The 21,558-nt window shown below is 39.4% G+C and overlaps 1 protein-coding gene across 1 annotated transcript in view; it reads right to left on the bottom strand.

Moving 5' to 3' along the window:
• Positions 1–15,712, bottom strand: part of ptprdb (protein tyrosine phosphatase receptor type Db) — a 93,802-nt gene extending 78,090 nt beyond the window's left edge. The window contains exons 1-3 of the mRNA XM_089132372.1: positions 15,225–15,712; positions 9,329–9,351; positions 5,776–5,857 (exon numbers count right to left, since the gene is read on the bottom strand). The gene's annotated coding sequence lies outside the window, so the exon portion shown is untranslated. The remainder of the gene's footprint in view (positions 1–5,775; positions 5,858–9,328; positions 9,352–15,224) is intronic.
• Positions 15,713–21,558: the final 5,846 nt, after the last annotated feature.

Below are 21,558 nucleotides of genomic sequence, written 5' to 3'. Positions count from 1 at the left end.
TCTACATCTCCCAGTCTCGGAGCAGTTCGTAACAGAAGACTTCGCCACACCGAGATCCAGCAGCCATGCCAACAAGAAGCCCAGACGTCCAGATCTTGCGTCTCCGTCAGGAGAATCGGTCCGTCGAGGACTATGTTTCTGAGTTCATTGAACTGGCCCATTTCGCCTCAATGAGCACAGAGTGTTTAATGATCTTTTTCCGAGGAGGACTCTCTGAACCACTCAGTTCACTCATGCCCTTACACAATCGTCACGGGACATTAGAGGACTATATTAACCAGGCCCTTTTGCTAAGCGGTTCCTTGTTTACTGTGGGCGTTGTAGAGAAGGAGCTCCATGAACCCGTGGTATCTACTCAACCAGAGCTTCACGTTATGCCAGAGCTTCATGCCGAGCCCGCGCTCACCGTCAGCCCTGCCGAGCCCGCGCTCACCGTCAGCCCTGCCGAGTCCGCGCTTACCGTCAGCCCTGCCGAGCCTGCGCTCACCTTCCAGCCAGAGTCTCGTCCCGCCGAGACAGCCCAGCCAGAGTTCCATGTCAGCCCTGCCGAGACAGAGACGCTTCACGTCACTTCTGCCGAGCCAGAGACGCTTCACGTCACTTCTGCCGAGCCAGAGACGCTCCACGTCACTTCGGCCGAGCCAGAGACGCTCCACGTCACTTCTACCGAGCCAGAGACGCTCCACGTCACTTCTGCCGAGCCAGAGACGCTCCACGTCACTTCTGCCGAGCCAGAGACGCTCCACGTCACTTCTACCGAGCCAGAGACGCTCCACGTCACTTCTACCGAGCCAGAGACGCTCCACGTCACTTCTGCCGAGCCAGAGACGCTTCACGTCACTTCTGCCGAGCCAGAGACGCTTCACGTCACTTCTGCCGAGCCAGAGACGCTCCACGTCACTTCTGCCGAGCCAGAGACGCTCCACGTCACTTCTGCCGAGCCAGAGACGCTCCACGTCACTTCTGCCGAGCCAGAGACGCTCCACGTCACTTCTGCCGAGCCAGAGACGCTCCACGTCACTTCTGCCGAGCCAGAGACGCTCCACGTCACTTCTGCCGAGCCAGAGACGCTCCACGTCACTTCTACCGAGCCAGAGATGCTTCACGTCATTTCTGCCAATCCAGTGTCTAAAGACAAGATGGCCGCCTCCAAGCCAGTGTCTAAAGACAAGATGGCTGTTTCAGAGACTGTTCAAATCACTTCTGCTGATCCAGATTCTGTTCACGTCACCGCCTTCGAGCCAGTGTCTCCGGACAAGATGGCCGCCTCTGAGCCAGTGTCTCCGGACAAGATGGCCGCCTCCGAGCCAGTGTCTCCGGACAAGATGGCCGCCTCCGAGCCAGTGTCTCCGGACAAGATGGCCGCCTCCGAGCCAGTGTCTCCGGACAAGATAGCTGCCTCCGAGCCAGTGTCTCCGGACAAGATGGCCTCCTCCGAGCCAGTGTCTCCGGACAAGATGGCCTCCTCCAAGCTAGTGTCTCCGGACAAGATGGCCGATCCAGTGTCTCCGGACAAGATGGCCGATCCAGTGTCTCCGGACAAAATGGCCGATCCAGTGTCTCCGGACAAGATGGCCGATCCAGTGTCTCCGGACAAGATGGCCGATCCAGTGTCTCCGGACAACATGGCCGATCCAGTGTCTCCGGACAAGATGGCCGATCCAGTGTCTGCTCCCGATCCAGTGTTTGTTTCTGTGTCTGTATCTGTCCTTGTGACCATTTCTGTTGTAGTGTCTGTTCCTGAGCCGGTGTCTGGTCCTGAGAGGTCTTCGCCGCCGTGGCCGCCCGAGGGGTCTTCGCCGCCGTGGCCGCCCGAGGGGTCTTCGCCGCCGTGGCCGCCCGAGGGGTCTTCGCCGCCGTGGCCGCCCGAGGGGTCTTCACCGCCGTGGCCACCCAAGGGGTCTCCACTGCCTTGGCCTCCCGCACAGCCAGCTCCGCCCTGGCCACCTCCACAGCCTGCTCCGACCTGGTCGCCTCCACAGCCAGCTCCGCCGCAGTCTCCAGGTCCTCTTCCGCTCCACGGGCCTGGCCCTCCATCCCGCCCCCAGGTCCGCCTCTGCTCCACCTCCCTCCTGGACATTTTGAGGAGCGTCTGGAATCCGCTCCTTAAAGGGGGGGCTATGTAACGGTCACCAGCTGGAGTGCCCTTGATACCCACCAGAAGGCACTCCAGATTAGTCTTGTATCACTCTCAGACTACATTTCCCATAACTCATTGCTCGGACTCATCTTCACTGATCACACTCACCTGTACCTCGTTCTCTTATAGCATTCACCTGTGTATCATCCTGTTTGTCTGTCTATATATACCTGGTTCATTTGTTCAATCCCTGCGAAGTCTTGTTGTACTGTTTGTCTGCATTTCTGAGCATTTTCTGTGTTTGTTTTCTGGTTTTTTGACTTTTGGATTGTTCTTGGATTTTGATTATTGCTGCCTGCCCTGACCTCTGCCTGCTTCTTGGATTCCCATTGTGTATTCTCCATTGTCCTGTCTGCTGATTCTCGACCCTGCCTGTACGACTATTCTTATATTAAAGCTGCATTTGGATCTACATCTCCCAGTCTCGGAGCAGTTCGTAACAACGACCCGGGATCGTCATGTAACCGACGTTTAAGGGTACCCTAAAAAGGCGGATGTTGACGTATGGTCAAAAGACGTCCCAAGACGTCAGTTGTATGACTTCTTGGGATGAGACTGTGTTAATTTGAAATAGAAAACTTTTGTTAAATTAAAATGTATTTACTTTAACTTTTGATCAATTTAATGCATCTTTTCTTAAAAGTATTCATTTCTATTTTCTTTTCACTTATGACACTGCCCGGCCACTGCACTGCCATTTTTTTTTTTTTAATTTAAATTTAAATAGGCAAATACTTAAGAGTCTAGGATCATTTTTGCAGTGATTATTATGTTTCTAGTATATATGTTTGGCAACAGTTCATCTAACCCTAATTAATGGAGTGTGTAGCTTCTAACAGTAAATTGATGTGTAGTAGCTTTTCATTTCTTAAACAGCCATGTAGGAAAACACATCATGGCCATATTCCAGGATGACAATGTCCAGGTTCAAATTCTGAAAGAATGGTTGTGAGGGAGCATGAAGAATCATTTTCAGACATGAATTAGTACCTCTGAGTCCAGACCTTAAATTCATTGAAAGTATTTGGATGCTGAAGGGAGAGTTTACAGAGTGCTTGACTCTTGCATTGTCAATACAAGATCTTGACCAAAAAAATGACGCACCTCTTGATGGAAATAACATCACAACATTTAATTTGAGCCTGATGAATCTTGGCTTTGCCATCCTGGAATATGGCCATGATGTGTTTTCCTACATGGTTGTTTAAGAAATGACAACCGTGTTGTATAGCATATTCATATAACATGTTAGAAATATAATAATCACTGCAATAATAAACTATTCTTAAAGGAGTAGTTCACTTTTAAAAAAAACTTCTGCTGATAATTTACTCACCTCACCCCCATGTCATCCAAGATATTCTTCTCTTTCTTTCTTCAGTCGAAAAGAAATTAAGGTTTTTGATGAAAACATTCCAGGATTTTTCCCCATATAATGGACTTCATTGGGCACCAAATGGTTCAAGGTCCAAATTAGAGTTTCAGTGCAAACTGCAAACTGTTGAAAGGGCTTTAAATGATTCCAGACGATAATTAAGGGTCTTATCAAGTGAAACGATCGCTCATTTAAAAAAAAAAAAGTTTAAGTTTTATAAGCCCAAATAGTCGCCTTGCTCTGTTCTGTGATGCACGTTCGTGGCTCTCCTGTTCAAACTCATTTATCAAAACGAACGAATCTTTTCCCGAGTCAATTTGTTCATTTCATTCATTGAATGAACCACATGACATGAAAAAAGATTAGTTCATTTTGATAAACGAGTTCAAACAGGAAAACACGCACGAACGCGCGCACAGAACAGAGCAAGGCGACCATTTGAGCTTATAAAACTTAAACTTTGTTTTTTTTTTTAAACGACCGATCATTTCGCTTGATTAGACCCTTATTTATCGTCTGGAATCGTTTAAAGCCCTTTGAACAGTTTGCAGTTTGCACTGAAAATGTCTTTTGGACCTTGAACCGTTTGGTTACCAGTAAAGTGCATTGTATGGAGAAAAATCCTGGAATGTTTTTATCAAAAACCTTAATTTCTTTTCGACTGAAGAAAGAAAGACATGGACATCTTGGATGACATGGGGGTGAGTAAATTATCAGCCAAAAGTTTTTTTTAAAGTGAACTACTCCTTTAAGTATTTGCCTATTTAAATCCAAATAGTGCTAAATCTGTGTTAAAATTCTTTAATAAACTAATATAATAATAAATATAGAAATTTGTAATTGATTTGGGGCAGAGTTATCTTTTTAACTGACCAATAGGCTATAGAAGATTGTCGGCAAACAATTATAAAATAATAAATACAAAAATGGTACCATTTTATCTACTATTTGTGTGAGCATATAATGTTGTTAGCTTAGCAACATCCTAAAGTCAAACTCTATATTGTAAGGCCCGCCCAATCGGCCCAAAAATGGTTTCAAAAGAGTGGTTGAAGGGTTACTGTGCGATCTGTCTTTTCAGCGTGGCATTAATTGCGATTTACTTTTATCTAACTCCATTTTATCACGACCTCAAGTTTTGGTTGGATTGGCAATTGGTTATTTGTTTAATAGACATTTGATTATTCTATTTAACTCTTTAATATTGAACTCTTATTGAAGAGTCTTGAGCCGACCGTTTTAACGTGGATCCCAGGATCACAAACTCACCAGTCTTGGTCACTGGACAGAGGTAATTGACTATACTGTTTAGAGGGCCACTGCCATGCTTACACTCTATAAAAGTATTTTGTTTAGTCCCCATTGATCTGTATAAACTTGAACTAAAGTAACACTATCTTTAGCGAAAGTGTACAGATATAAGCTGACCAATATTACTTTCGCCCTGATAGCTATAATAATTTTATAATAAACATTGTGTTGTCCTAAACAGAAATTCCCTTTATTAGCCTTTAGTGCCAAATTTTTGCCAGATCGCTAAAATCTTAGTTGGCGCGCCCTATGATCCACTCAAAACTGGACTTTTGTCCTCAGATTTGCGGTAACAATGGATGCAACATAATCTACTAGAGTTAATAATTTCAGAGTAAGTCTATATTGAAATAAAAAAATGTAATTTTTTTTATTATTAGTCAGGTAAATGTATCATGCTAATGACATAATCAATTCAAAGAAAATCAATATCATCAAATGCTCAGAAATAATGAGTAAAAGATACCTGACAATAGAAAAATACATAATGCAGAGTCTGTGATGGGCACAAATGCCCTTTGCAGCATTTCTTTAAATACTCGGACCAAGACAAAACATCGCCCAAAGTGAGACAGACACTTACAATAGGAATTTGCATTTATCAGGGTCCCAGATATGGGTAGCTTTCACCATACCAAGGACAGAAGACAATTGCATGAAAGACCCTGTGAAAGGAGCACACCCACCACTGTAAGCAATTATCTATATAAACCTTTACAGAGAGTAACCCTCTCTTGGTCAAGATAGTCCAGCATCAGTCTAAATATACAAAACAATATATAAAACAATTCGGGTCACTTGTGTGTTTTACGAGCTGCTGCTGCTACCTAAAGAGTTCCAAATCAGTCGCTTATGACTCAGAAGGCTATAAGCTAGGTTTTGGACAGAGCCAGTGTGTGTGTGTGTGTGTGTGTGTGTGTGTGTGTGTGTGATAATGCAGACAACTTACATGTGCTAAAATGAGTCTAAACTGAGTCTAAACTCAGATGTCTCTCGTTGGGTGAAAGAAGGACAGACTCCACAGGACTCTCCTGAAAGATGAAAAACTCATTAAACACTCAACACGCAGCCCTTTTAAATCCTTCTCTCTCTCAAACATCCACACACTCACTGAAAGCACCAGTTGGGATTTGACTGTTTTATGATTTTTTCAGTCGAGTTTGGAAACGACTGACTCAGGTGTTCTAGCACTAATGCTCTGAGATCAACAGACATCTGTCAGAATATGAGGATCGTACGGTGAGCTTGTCACTTTAACCAGATGGTGTGAAAATCTTCCTATTATTAGACTTTTTGTATTAAGATATACTCTGCACGACAGAAAATGGACCTATATAATCCAGTGTATATGTACCATTTAAAAGTTTGGGGTCAATAAGATTTTTTTTAAAAGAAATTAATACTTTTATTCAGCGAAAATGCATTAAAAATAATTTATAAGGATGCAAAACATTTCTATTTGAAACAAATGCTGTTATTTTGAACTTTCTATATTTATGCATGAATTCTGAAAACAGGCATTAACAATTTTTTATGTTTCTTAAGCACCAAATCAGCATGATAAAATGATATCTGAAGGATCAGGTGCACAGGTGACAATTGCTGCGGTAAATTCAGCTTTGCCAACAAATTTAATATTTTAATGAGTTGTTTAATGAGTTATTTAACATTGTAATATTTAATTACTTAAAACTACAAACCTTAGTGAGCATATGATACTTTTTAAAAAACATAAAAATAAAAAAAATCTGTCTGACCCCAAGTATTTGAACAATAGTGTATGTGTATTTGGCATATGGTGCACTGCAAAAAAAAAAAAAAAAAAAAAAAAAGTTTCTTCCAACATATTTTTGTCCTGTTTTCCATTACAAATGTCTAAACATTCTTAAATCAAGAAATATTTAAAGTCCCCGTGAACCGGAAGTTGCAAACGACTTTTCTCCAGTGCTGTAACGTATTCGGTTGTTAAGTCTGACGTCACGCGTGACGTTTAGCCTCTTCCGGGTCCAAGCGCTCCGCTCGTCCATATCTAATTAACGTTACAATGGCGGAACCTGTTAATTTATTTACAATCACGTCCTACTTTAGTGATGCACCCTTGGCAGTCAAAAAAGGTTTAAACTCTTTTAACTCCAATAGGGTGATTAGTGTAGCTCATCCTTATCAACTGCAGCCATTTTCTCTTTTCTTTCTCGTCACAGGGAAAGCGGTAGAATGACAGTTGAATGTCACTTGTTTTTTTTAACTCCGATCTATTTAAACAACATGGGACACGGCAAAAGCGGTAGAGAGGACCCAGCATTTGGACCCGGAAACAGTATTATCAGAGCGTGATTACGTCACGACTTAACAACCGAATAGAGTGCCGGAGTTATGACATCACTCTGTAGGCCAAAACGCATTTTAGCATTTTAGTTAGCATTTTAGCACTACCGGTTCCCTCGCAGTCTAAAAGCTGCAGTCTTTCCTCTTTGTCGCCATCTCTGTTCGAAGTCTACAATTGCAGTTATTCACGGAATTATCAACTTTACGTGAGTTGTACTTCGACACGGCACAGCGAGGATGAACACAATGTTTGAGGAGACTGTGAGGCTGTCAGTCACTGCGCCGGTGTGGATACTGCCATTCAGAATCACCGATTATTCTTTTTGGAAGTATGACCAACATCATTTTCACTGGAAAATGATATCTGAATTAGTAAGACACATCCACTTTTGTTTTGGTTCTTACATTGCAGTAAATCGTGCTGATTAAATCTAACAATTGCTTATCATATCACGCAAAACCATGCAAATTATACTTTGTTCTCAAATTAACAACGTCAGCATTGCGTGACTACTTAATGTTCTCACATTTTTAACCCCAAAAAAGCTACAGACTGCAGCTTTAAGTCTGATTCTCTGATAAATAAATAAAACACATCAAAATTAGGGAGTTTGAGCTTAAAACAATAACAATAATCTGACAATGGGGTTGGAAAATAATCTTGTTTTCCCTTTGAATTAAGATTATTTTTCTGACCTTGTCTGCAAATATTTGTTATTATTTTAAACTTAAACTAATACTTTAAGTCATTAAGTGTATCTTGATTTAAGTGTGTTTTGACATTTTTACTGGAAAGCAAGACAAAAATACTGTGGAAGAAAATACCTAGAAGTAAAAATGCTTCTGTTTGGCATTTTGTCTCTTTAAATGATTAGAATAGGAAGTGTGATTATAAAATCGGCATTGTAATTTATAATTACTCGAGCTGACAAAAGCTTCCGGCATGATTTGAGAAAATTTCATTGAGCATTTCATGTGCTTCAATAGAAGCAAGAACGTCTGACCTTTGCTACAAATTTGTTTACATTCGATTAGTGACCTAGAAATAATGCTAAAAATATGTCATTATGTAATGGACCCCACTTTATACTGTAGGCTACTTGCAAACATCTGGATAGGGGCTATTTTTAAATACTAACACCGGTGAGAGAGATCATGCTCTTGTGTGAGATTGCTATGACAGATGGGGTGTTTTTTTGCATTTTAAGAGCAGAAAGGTGTGACTGCAGTAAGAACAAGTGGCCACTAGGTTGTGCTGTTCACTTTCATTCATCTATCACAATATTGATTGGGAACAGGTTGTAAATATTACCTGAGAAGTGATGGGAACATAAATTCAGCATTGGCTATTTATTACAATATATGATCAGTAGGGTCTAATATGCAGAGCGTGCGTTCCTGAGTGAGACAGTATACAGACTGAAGAGTCTAAAACAGTCAGCCCTTTGTGTGCGTGTGCGTGTGTGTGTGAAAGAGAGAGAGAAAAACCAAAAGGGTTTAGTGAAAAAGAGAGAAGACATTTCAACCCCTCACTGAATGGAGGTTTTATTGATCTTAGTGGACATCAGCGCCTTCCAGCATGGTCTTGTACAGAAAGGCACATTAAAATGTCTAAACAGTGTTAGGGCGTTGAAAATGAGACAAGACAAGCCTTATCTACTAGCTATGAAAGAAAAGGAAAAAATGCAAAAATGGCCTTTTTATGCTTTTAACTGCTCTGGATAGGCATTCTTCATATTTAGAGAAGACAAGTAGCTACTGTAGATGAAACAACTGAACTGAATACCATCATTTTCATGCCAGGCCCAGAAGGAATCTGATTACTTTTTTGCATTTTCTGTGTTGATTTTAGTGGATTTAAACATAGTAATATGTGTTAAATGGAGCTGATAGTACAAAATCTTCAGTAGCTGAAAGCATTTTCAAATTATGCAAAATATCTCCTAAACAAACACACAAGAAGCAGCATGAGTGCAGACGGGTGTTCCAATTCTGTGGAGTTCGATGCAGATTCCATTCGTGACTGTTCAAATATCTTGTAATTAAAAGAGTTTCTGGTTTAAGAAATGTAAAGATTGATCTTTGCCGTGCCAGAATTCACCTCTCATTCCCACTCTGTCACCCTGCTTGTTAGTTTTTCAAGCTGTAAAAAAAAACAACGTGAAGATCTCACTTACCTCTCTGATCTATTTGAGTCAATCTGGAAGAGAGAGAGAAGGAGAGAAAAGCGAGTGAGCTGAATACAATCATCCGAAATGACAGCATTACACCAACACTTCATTATCATGCAACTGTTTTCCAGACAAAAGATCAAAAATGCAGTCTCCATGAACTGTGGCAATATCAGATGCTGTCATAGTTGATGTAAGGCAGTGATTCCCACTCAGGGTCACAAATACCCAAGAGGATACTTGCAAAGATTTTGCTTTTGCTTTTTTTTAAACCTGTTAAAACAGGAATCACGACTTTAAAATAAAATATTTTAGGGCAATCAAATCGTTAAAATAGTGTTAAACAATTTTTGCAGAGAAAATTTGCAGTTGTTTTTTTAAGGGAAAAAAGGGTGTTAAGTCAATTTGTGACATGGAACATATTTGAATATACAGTGTACAACTACCGTTCAAAAGTATAGGTCCGGATTTATGCATAAGCATTCAAAGCACTTGCCTATGCTCGCATGAGGAGAAACAATATATTTTTTTTAATTATAAGTATTATTTTAATCTAATGGTAAAACAATTGTACGACAATATCTATCTAAATTAACTATATTTTAAATATGTGAAACCTCGTATCTCCATTTTTTTTTTCATAAATCATTACTATTGTGTCACACTTTACATCTGTTCATGGGTTTTTGCAAATATTTAACCAATGAAACTAAAAAGAGCGTGTGAGTTAACATATATTCATTGGATTCTCAAACTGTCAATCAAACCTCATAACTTCTCCCACCAGCGTGGTGCTGGTATGACATCACTTTGTACATATATATCTATATATATCTATATAAAGGCTAGATATCTCGTCCACGCTGCTGGCCAATGGAGGTCGACGTCTGCACCTGGCGGCCATCTTGTGCTCACTCACTCGTAACATTGTGTTAATGGTACATTAATGGTCCTATTTAAATCACCATAACTTGCTCAATTTTCTACTGATTTTCAAACGGTTTGGTTTGTTATAAACGTCAGAGATGCATACTTATGATATGAATAATAAGTGTATAAATAAATAATCATCCAGATAATTATAGCCACGTTAATAACATTTGTAAGAAACCAAACCGTTTGTAAATCCGTCAAGATTTCAACGAGATAAGAGTATTTGTGTTCGTCCTGACCACTCGTTTTACATCAGCTTGCCTGTGACAAGATGGCTGCCGGTGATGACAATGGAAACTCCGCCTTAAGACATCTAGCCTTTATATAGATATCTATGACTTTGTAGGCTATATCAAGTTAGCATTTTAGCATTTTAGCACTCCCGGATCCATTGTCCCGATTCTGAAGTCAATGGGGTTTTTTTAATGGGGTTTGGTTAATTGGCTGAAATAAGGTCTGTAGTGAACGAGGCATATACATTGGTACCCCGCTCGTGATTTTTTGAAGCTGTTATGTCTTGAAAAAGGCGGTTACTAACAAGAGGCAAAATTGGACTACAGGAGATTAAACATTATGCTGAACAGGTAAACTGAATCTGCTTTTACAGCCTCATTATGCTTATAATTGTGCTCTTATAAACTATTCTAACTCAAACGTTCTGGGGAAATGTTTTTAGATAAAAAAAACTGAAAGAGTTGTTAGAAGCTTATTGGTGGTGACATTGAATTTGTGGGAATCTTGTGACGTCACACCTGCACCACTCTTATACCACATGTTTGGACCTTCTCTGCTTGTTTGCAAGGGTAAATAAACGGGTTTTTTGAATAAGTACATTACTTTATTTACTCAAGAAATTCTCTTTATATAAAGGCTAATGTTTTATGCATTTGAGGAGCGTAGCATTTGTCACCTAGTCATATCAATACTGTCATAAATAGCATGTGCGCACATAGCACTTCATCTCATTACATGAGATTTTGGGCAAATTACAATAAAATTTATAACCTAAGTTGATGAAAATGTAATGCGATGCACTTACTGCCTTCAAATGGCGGACAAAACACATTGGCTAGCTATGTTCGACATTCTCCATTTGAGCTTGATTTTAGTAATTTTTTTATATAATGACACATGCAAGTGTCTGACCAAATATTTTTTAATATAGTAACTGTTTTCCAATTCCTGAAAAATTGCGGTTTTGGACATTTGAGGTTTCTGCCAGACAAATTAAATGATCAAAAATGACAATAAAGACATTTACAGCATTAAAATTTCCATTTCAAATAAATGACGTTTTTTATGATTTTGTATTTATTCAAGTATTTCAAAATAAACATTGATCACGCTTTCACAAAAATATTAAATGGCGTATCGTATTTATGGTAAATCGTGATAACTATTTATGCTTCACTCGATTAACTATAAATAATCGTCATTCCAACGCATTCTCATCCCAAGGTGTCATATTCTGACACTTTTGCCAATGCGTATACATCCAACACACATGGCACCCTTTAGCGTCTATATCGGTTATGGTAGGTTTAGGTCTGGGGTAGGGTTATGGTTAGACCACTAGGAGGCGCCTTCTGGCCCATATATTGGCTAAAGCGTCAGTATATGACGCCTTAGGATGAGAATGGGCTGCTGGTTCAGGATTTTGGACATCAGTCCTCATTTCCAAGTTAGTCTTATTGTTAATATATCATTGGAGACAGTTTTCAAAAATTTTCATCCAGTCATTCTAGTTGCATAGTTCGCCGGTGCTAGGCTAGCATGAATCAACGGTAACTGCCTGCCATTAAAACCAGTTTTACCCTCTCCACAGTACACCAAAAAAAATAAATTATAATGCCAGGCTATCAATCAAAATCCTGAACCACCCCTTTAAGACAATTGCTTTGTCTCGCATTAGTAACAAGTCTTAATAAATCCCACAAAAAGGACTTTTTTCTTTAAAGGATACATAATCTGCCCAGTCCCTGTGCTCTGTTTTACTGTATTATTTATCAAATCAAATTCTAGTTTGGTGTCTTACTTAAAAGGTTAATTCACCCAAAAATGAGAGAGCTGTCAAAAATTATTAATCACCCTCATGTTGTTCAAACCCCATAAGACTTCTGTTCATTTTCGGAACACAAATTAAGATATTTTTGATTAAATCTGAAAGCTGGCTTACTCCTCCATAGGCTTCTATCGTAATTAAAACTTGCCGGCCCAGAAAGTACTGTAAGTACGCCGTCAGAACGTAGGCTCACTATTTCCAGCATCACAAGCATCACACACATGACCAGCATTGGCTAATAGTGAGCCATGTTCTGAAGTACATTGTAAAAAATATTTTCATTTGTAATCACAACATTTTTTCTTTTGTCAAATCAACTTCAATTATTTATGTGGTTCAGATAACATCATATTTTGAGTTTCTAATGATTAAATCAATCTCCTTCATTGTATTCACTCAATTTTTCCATTTCAATGAACTTAAAATTTTAAGGCAGCCAGGTTACTTCATTTTTTAAGTTAACCCAACAATATTTTTTTGTTACAGTCTACAACCCAGAAGTGCTGCGCAGTTAGCAAGGGGGTAATCCATCAGCCGGAAACTGAAGTCTCCCCGGGGAGATTTTTTTGTAAAAATAGGCTAACGATTGCGTCATAACGCGCAACTCTCTGTTATAACACGCGTATAGACAGAACTAGAAGCTTGGGCACAATCAGGGAGACGTGGAGGCATTAAAGTCAAAGGAGAAGCCCTTAGAGAGTTGTAAAGTTGCTCCTGTGCGAGCTCATGGACAGCTAATCCTCATGATCTCTGGCTCTGCAACATTCAGAAGGGAATGATTCAGATTCCTCTTGGCACAGCTACTAGAAGATGAACAACTGTGAGACAGGTTGCTTACATCACATAAGTCGTCAATCTCAGTTTGAGCCTGCGCAGTGCGCTTGGCAATCAGGAAGTGAGTGCTTCTAATTGACATCAATTTTCTCAGTTGAAGTCTATGGGGTCACTGTGTCCATTTCTTTTACTGTCTATGGCAGTTACACTAGGTGAGCTCAGAGGCCTACACAAAAGAAATTACTTGAATAAAGTCGTTTTTTTTTTTGCACACAAAAAGCATTCTCATCGCTTGATAAACTTAAGGTTGAGCCACTGTAGTCACATTTTAACAATGTTTTTACTGACTTTCTGGGCCAGCAGAGTTTAATTACAATAGAAGCCTATGGAGGAGTGACAGCTCTCAGATTTACTCAAAAATATCTTAATTTGTGTTCCGCAGATGAACGAAAGTCTTACGGGGTTTGAACAACAAGAGGGTGAGTAATTACTGACAGAATTTTCATTTTGCAGGTGAACTAACCCTTTAAGACAAAAAAAAAAAGGTTGGTAAACACTGGTCTAACGTCTCTCTATCCCCCTGCAGAACTGTTACGGGTAGGTTAAATCATTTAGGGATCAACTGCCTGACAGGTCAAGGGTCACATCAAGTAAATTCACTGACCACCAAAAGAGTCAAGTATGTATGTTTGAGTGAAAATAGAGCAGGTCAAGACTGTGACCCAGGCCTGTCAATCATGAACTCAGAACGAGAAGATGTTAAGTTCCTTTTCTGTTTCTCTCTTTTTTTTCACACTCATCTACTCCCGCACATTCGTACACACACTTTCACACCCACATCTTGAGAGAGTTGTTTGACTGTGTGCCTAATGATAATAGATGAGGTGTCAAGATGAAGGTGAGAGACACTAAGTCATCCTCACAGCACGAGGGAGAAACAGCTCATTTCTAGCTCTCTCTCTCATTTTCACTTCGCCTAAATCTAGAGGCGCTGAAATAGGAGAAAAGCGCCTATAGAACTTCTATTCTAGGACAACACGATGTTTTCCATTCGATTTTACTCTTACTTTTAAAATAATACGGTCATGTGTCTGAGTTATGGGAGGACATGGATATTCAAACTGGGCTGTCTTTTCGGTACACATTAGAGCAGCGGGAAGAAGTCAGCACTTTACACAAGTCTTGTGAGAAAGTGTCAAAATATGACAGGGCTGAACAGAAATAAAAAACTGCTTATGCAAGCCTCTTGTCTCTCAGAGAATCTCTAGAATAAAGTGACCTCTGCTTCTCAAGAGCATTCACAGGCATATACAGTATGTAAACATTATTTAATGTCATTTAAAAGTATAGATGGCAAAATAAAGACAATAGATTTAAGCAAAAAGAATCACACCACGTTTTTATGAATTCTTTACTTAACTGTAAAAATACAGTGACCGTTGTGTCACAAGATGCATTTTGGCTGTATGATATTAAATATATCAATACATTTCAGTGTTAAATCTATTTGTTTCTGTAAAATGTGATCATTTTCTGCACAATGACATAATTATCACCTGATAAATAAATAACATTATTTAAACAATAATGTAGACCTATAGCGTAATTATTAATTTAATGTGAACATTTATCAATTCACTCAAATTTAAGCAAGCATTATTTTTTTTTTACATGTATTGTAAAATGTATGACATGCAGGCCATTACATGTATTGTCTAAAGTGTAATGTGTAATGTAGGCCTATATATGCTAATGTAATTTACTGTAGCACTTTGGCATTATTCCAGTTAATATCACGGGCATTTTTACAGTGTGGTTTGCATGTAATAGTACGCAGTCTGTGAAAGTTTGAAAACCAACCAAACTTCAAGACTTTTAATGAGTTCATCCTGTCCTAAAATGTTCGACAGCCCGTCCAAATCTAATAAATAATTCAATTTTAGAGCGTTCTGCACATTGTGGCTGAATAGCGACATGTTCTGTGAAAGCACATCCAGACATTTTTTTTTTCCTGAACTGACTCCCTATATAGTTTGTCTTTCAGCGAATATCACAGCTCTCACACATACACACACACACTTGACCAAAGGACCGGACGACCTCGCATCATCTTGAAGCTGCGCGAGCTCTTACCGGATTCTCCAGGTACAGTCGCGGTGCGAGGAGATTCCGGTGGAGATCAGTCTCTCTATCCGCCCAAGTGAGAGTCCAAGATCCGCTAACTCCGACAAAAGACGAGTGATGTCTGCACGGTTCTCAAAAACCCGACGAGTGAATGGCTTTAGAAGCTTTTGAAGTGCTGAGATTCAAACGACGCGCTCGTACCCTGCTTTTAAAAATACTCTCCAGACTCTCAGGTGGTCTTCGGGGTCGCGCAAAGGCAGAAGAGTCGAAGGCAAGTTGATTCTCAACACATATCTGATGAAGACACGAACAAAGATATGCAGGATGCAGCCCATACACTCACACACGCGTGCGCGCGCGCGCGCGCGTAAAGGGGGGTGACGAATTGGAATAGATTTTTTTAAGCTACATACAAAATTTCAATTACATTTAAACTGCATTTTAGCAGGAAATCCACTTGTTTTTGTTGTGGGAGATGTAACAAAGATAAGAGGGCCGAATGAACAACTTCATGTTAATACAAGCCCAAAGGGGAGCTCAGCTCAGAGCAATAGAAAGCTCATCATCATTCATTAACTCATCAAGACAACACACGCACACACACACACACACACACACACACACACACACACACACACACACACACACACACACACAGTGCATCTATTCCAGGACATCCCATGGCTTCATTAGATTTGCTGTGAACTCATTAACAACACAACACAATGCTTTAACAGCATACATATTCAAGTACATTATGAGCACCATTGTGCCGATGTATGATATTTTGAGTGTGGATGTGTTTGTGTGAAAATAAAAACTAGGTCGAATAGCCCACCCAGTGCTTCCTGTGCTTATGGGAGCAACACAGACAAACACATCAAACACTCAATTACACAACATGTAAACCACACTATATGACCCAATACCAGCCTTCATCTCTTGTTTTCACATGGCTAAATGAATAACAGAGAATGTGAATAATGAGCAGGCCCCTTTTCACACTTTCTGCACAGATTTTGGGTGAATATCTGTGGAATGGAAATATAATAACAGTTCAAATATGATATTTTACATAAAGGGAGCTGAGATTATACTGTACACTTTTATTGGAAGCTGGAAGCGTTTTCAAACGAGCTGAAATATTTAATAAATGAAAGGGAAGATGGGTATGAAAAAACCTGTGAATGATGGCAAGAGTAAAAACAATTATTGTATTGTATTTGGATTCACATAAATAAACTGTATAAAAATAAACATTCTGTCATAATTTACTCACCCACATGTCGTTCTAACCTTTACACAAAGGAATATATTTTAAATAATATTTAAAGTGTCCCTATTCTGCTTTTTCAGATATTAGCTGTACAATATGCCTATATTATGAATGTCTTCAAAGTTAGCCATTAGTTTTTTATATGGACAAAATACGGATTTGGAACGACAATTCAGAGGTCGAGTCTAAACCTTTATTAACGCTCGAAAGCAGACATATTGTACACACTTGCAACTCAGCACCTCGCTGTAATAGATGAGGGGTCAAAGAAGCACAGCCATAACTCTCTATGAATCAATCCCCTGGGTGTGTGTGTGTTTGTGTTGGGGGGGGGGGGGGGTCTGGTAAACCCAACATTATGGGGACAAAATGTCTCCATAAATATGCCAATATCCGAAATCCTTGTCCTTGTGGGGACATTTTGAGGTCCTCATGAGTAAAGCAGCTTATAAATCACAAAGAGATGTTTCTTGAAGATGTAAAAATGCTGAAAGTTTTCTGTGATGGATAGGTTTAGGGGTATGGTTAGTGTAGGGGGATAGAGTTTGTACAGGATAAAAATCATTATGATTATAAAAAGTCACTTGTGCGTGTGTGTGTGTGTGTGTGTGTGCGTGCGTGTTCAGACCCTAATTAATCTCTGCACTGTCTCTCTGGAGGGCAAACGCATTAAACACCCAAGACGGGTTGAATTTTTTTAATGATCAATAGTGGATCCCATAATTCATATTTCATTGTTTTTAATTGCGTATGTAGCGGAGGCTGCTTTATAGGATTAATTGATACCTGTTTTATTGTTATTTAGAGAATCATAAACGATAGACATTTAATACATTCTAAAACATTTGTTTAGGAGATCGGCTCTGTAATTGTGTTTATGTGTCCAACATGCTTTATGATCAGGCTTGATTATTTCATGATTTGCAGTGGTGTGTGTATGTGTGTGCGATAAACAGTGGCTCCTGTGTGCGTTATCTGGCAGTGATTCTTATTAGAAATGTGAGACAGTCTTTCACTGAAAGATCCACCACCTGCAGTCTCAGCTGTATGGTGATGAGACACACACACACACAACCACACATTCTCACACAGCTCTCTCTCACACATGTACACAATCAACACACACTCTCCTTCCTCACATGCATTGTCTCCTTATCTCACACTCAAAGCGAGACCAGAAGTGTGAAGAAAGGTGTTTCTTCTTAATTAGGCTTGCATACACAATCTTATATTTAGTCTATTTTGAATGCTCTTTACTCTTACGTGTCTTTTAATATTTCTTGACATTGTGGCCTACATGCACGATGGACACACACACACACACACTGCTCAATGCACTGGGTATTTTTTTCACTGCGATTTGTTCCTGTCTTATATCTAATTGTCCCTATATCAACATTACATCTTTATCACTCTCTTTTTTTCCTTTTTTCTCACGCGCACAGCCTCAGTTTCATGTTCCTCTGTCTTCTTTGTCTTATATTCTCCTCCTTCGCAGGCTTAACAGTAGAGGGACCATTAGACGTATAGCAGAGTCCCAGAAACAGCTTTGATCATCTGTTCATTAGATCGCATGGGAATATCTTGGAGAAGAAGACAGATACGGGGATGGGCGGTTGGAGCATTTTTTCAATAGGATGCACCAAATTTGTAATGTCAGATTGTTTTGCTTCCACAAAAAAGCCCATAATAAAATCCATTTTACCGATTTAAATTCACATGATCCTTTTTTTTTTATCTGTCCAAACACATGAATGTTATTCTAACAATAAGAAGAAATATGACATTATATTTTGTCATTAAAAAAACTAGGCTATTGTTTAACATTTATTTTAATGTGTAACTCTTTTAGTTTATTCTTAGCTAAAAACACTTAGTTCTTTCAAAAATAAATGTGCTCATTAATGTATATTTACTTCGTTCAAGTAATAAAGTATTCTCGTGTGTGTATAATATGCCATTGAAAATACATACGGGTAAGGGGCTCTAATGTCGGTCGCCATGTTGCCCCTCCATCTTGAAAGTACATTAGCCAAAGAGGGACATATCCGTTAATTCAAGCTTCGCCTTTCGCGTTTACGTTTGAGTTAACACTCATGGACGAGGTCGAACTGGAAGCCAATCTTGGACTACATTGGCCACCGTAGGAGTTAAAACGAAATTGGAACTGAGAGGAACAGAAACTAATATTTACTGGATGGTCATATACCTTTTCACCGCTAGATGGGGGTAAAAATTACACAGTGTAGCTTTACAACATTAAAGCCTATTTTTGAAACGTCTGTTTGGGTTTTAATGTTCATTTCTTGTGATTTCCTGTTCCTTAACCCTTCAAGTTAGGGAACAGGAAGCAAGTATTCTTCCAGTATAGGCTTGGAGGCTTACGTAATGCATCCTTCACAAAGACGTTGAGTGAGGATATGTTTGGGTTTTGTTTATTGGTTATTTGTCATGTCTGCGTCCGAAATCGCATGCTCTTTTACTACTTATTTTGAAAAAAAATAATTACTTTGCGATCACTAAAAAAGTATGTTCTATAGTATTAATGCGTGCAGTAGGAATGTAATTCAGACGTACTACATTCGCAATGTTGTCATTATCATGTGAATTACGGCGCCAGTCGTAAATGAATCTCTCTCCTGTGGCCTCATGGGAAAGTAAAGTGTCCATCGTATTAATCTCGCCAGAAGTAGTACTTTTTACTCTTTTACGAGTACTGTGAATTCCGACATAGTTCTTTTGTCACATACTGTTTTTCACCTACAACATTGTAGGGAAGTACACAATTGTGGATGCAGCCAATAGCTGTGCAGAACAATCGGTCAAAAACATTAATATACCGTGAGAGTGATTCGAAAGAATACTAGTTAAAGCCAGGGATAGTTCACTTTGAAATTATTTTTTTATCTGTTTTAGCTTACCGCAAGGGCATCCAAGATGTAGGTGTCTTTGTTTCCACAATATTTTCAATTTTGATATTTTTAGGTCAAATCGTTCTTGTCTGTCAGTCCAGTCCGTTCTCATCCCAAGGCGTCATATACTGACACTTTTGACATTTCGTCTACATCCAATGCACATGGCACCCTTTAGCATCAATATGAGATGCATATATATATATATATATGTGCCAGAAGGCGCCTCCTAGTGGTGTAACCCTAAACCTACCCCAGAACTAAACCTACCATAACCGAACAAAGCTCTGTGCGTGTTATATTGACGCTAAAGGGTGCCATGTGCGTTGGATTTAGACGAAATTTCAAAAGTGTCACTATATGACGCCCTAGGATGAGAATGTGGGTCAGTCATATAATGGAGGTTTATGGGGTCCACCCTGGGTTCAGCTCAAAGAGCATGCACAGAGAAGTCCAAACTAAACATGATTTAATGACACATTGATGGCCTAAGACACGTAACAAGCGGTTTGTGTGAGAAAACGAACAGTATTTATATCATTTTTACCTCTTGTAACCACAGCCACGTCAGAGTGATCTGAGGGCGAGGGCGCTTCTATTTGCACAAGCGCAAAAAATAAATAAATAAATAAAACAAAAAATTTGCACAAGCGCGCCGGCTGGCGCCGGTAAGCCCCGGAAGTGATCTCTCGCGCGTGTACCTTCACTGTGAAGATCTAAACATATTTAGATATACAGGAAATTGCAATGGAAGATGATTTCGATATATCAACAGAACATTGATTTTTATTTATTTATTTTTTTGCAACCGCACAAGAGATCACTTCTGGGGCTTTCCGGCGCGCTTGCACAGATAGAAGCGCCAGTGCAGATTACTTGGACGTGGCTGTGGTTACAAGAGGTAAAAACGATATAAATACTGTTCGTTTTCTCACACAAACCGCGTGTCTTAGGCCATCAATGTGTACTTACATTTACGAGTCATTAAATCATGTTTAATTTGGACTTCTCTGTGCATGCTCTTTGAGGTGGACCCCATAAACCTCCATTATATGACTGACAGACAAGAACGGTTTGACCTAAAAATATCAAAATTGAAAATACTGTGGAAACAAAGACACCTACATCTTGGATGCCCATGAGGTAAGCTAAAACATACCAAAAATTCATTTCAAAGTGAACAATCCCTTTAAGTCCTAGTACTTTAGTTTTGTTTTTGTATTTTGTTCACAAAAACACACATGAGTTCTCAACTCGACACACCATCAGTGGATAATTCGTTACACTGTGTCCACCAAGGCTGCATTTATTTAATCAAAAATACAGGAAAAACAATAACATTGTGATTATTTTAAATACCTGTTTTCTATTTCATTTTATTTTAAAATGTAGCTTAGTTCTGTGATGCCATCATAGCAAAGCTCAGTTTTCAGCAACCATGACAAATGACAATTCTGACTCTGACATGACAATGTCAACTGTCAGCACATTTTTTTGATTAATAGAAAGTTCAGAAGAACATCATATATTTATTAAAAATAGAAATCTTGTGTAACATTATGAATATTTCTGTCACTTTTAAACAATGTAAAGTGTCCTTGCTGAATAAAAGTATTAATTTGGTTAAAAAAGTAGTTATTACGTGAAACATGTACAGTATATCAAACTAAAAAAATACTGTGTCGAGCCCTTGGTCACGATGCTCACGTATCTCACAAGTAGACACTCTACTTTTGGAATGCTATACCAAACCCCATGTTATTATGACAAAGCCATTGTCCATATTTTACAATAGTGCACATACAAAAATGGTTCACCCATCTGTCCTCTCAGATGACATCAGTTCACCTCATTTCTAGATCCGACTGGGGCAACTTTTTTTTTTTCAATCTGGCAATGGAAAATGAATGATTGAAACCCATATCAACTTTTCTTGAGGCAATCCACATGGACTGTAATGACATCACACCAGAGGCCTGTCATTCAAGGCACTACTTCCCCCGCTGTTTGGCCAAACCAGATTCAGTTGTCATGTTGATGAAATAGTGGCCACATCCAAATGGTGGGATGTAAACACCTGTTCTTTCATTTTGTACAATCAACGACACGACCAGACCACAGTAATTATGCTTACACAGATGTACATTTCTTTGTG

Source organism: Pimephales promelas, chromosome 6 (assembly GCF_988280905.1).
Source record: "Pimephales promelas chromosome 6, fPimPro1.hap1.1, whole genome shotgun sequence".
NCBI classification, from domain to species: domain Eukaryota; kingdom Metazoa; phylum Chordata; class Actinopteri; order Cypriniformes; family Leuciscidae; genus Pimephales; species Pimephales promelas.
This window is presented reverse-complemented; position numbering and strand designations above follow the sequence as displayed.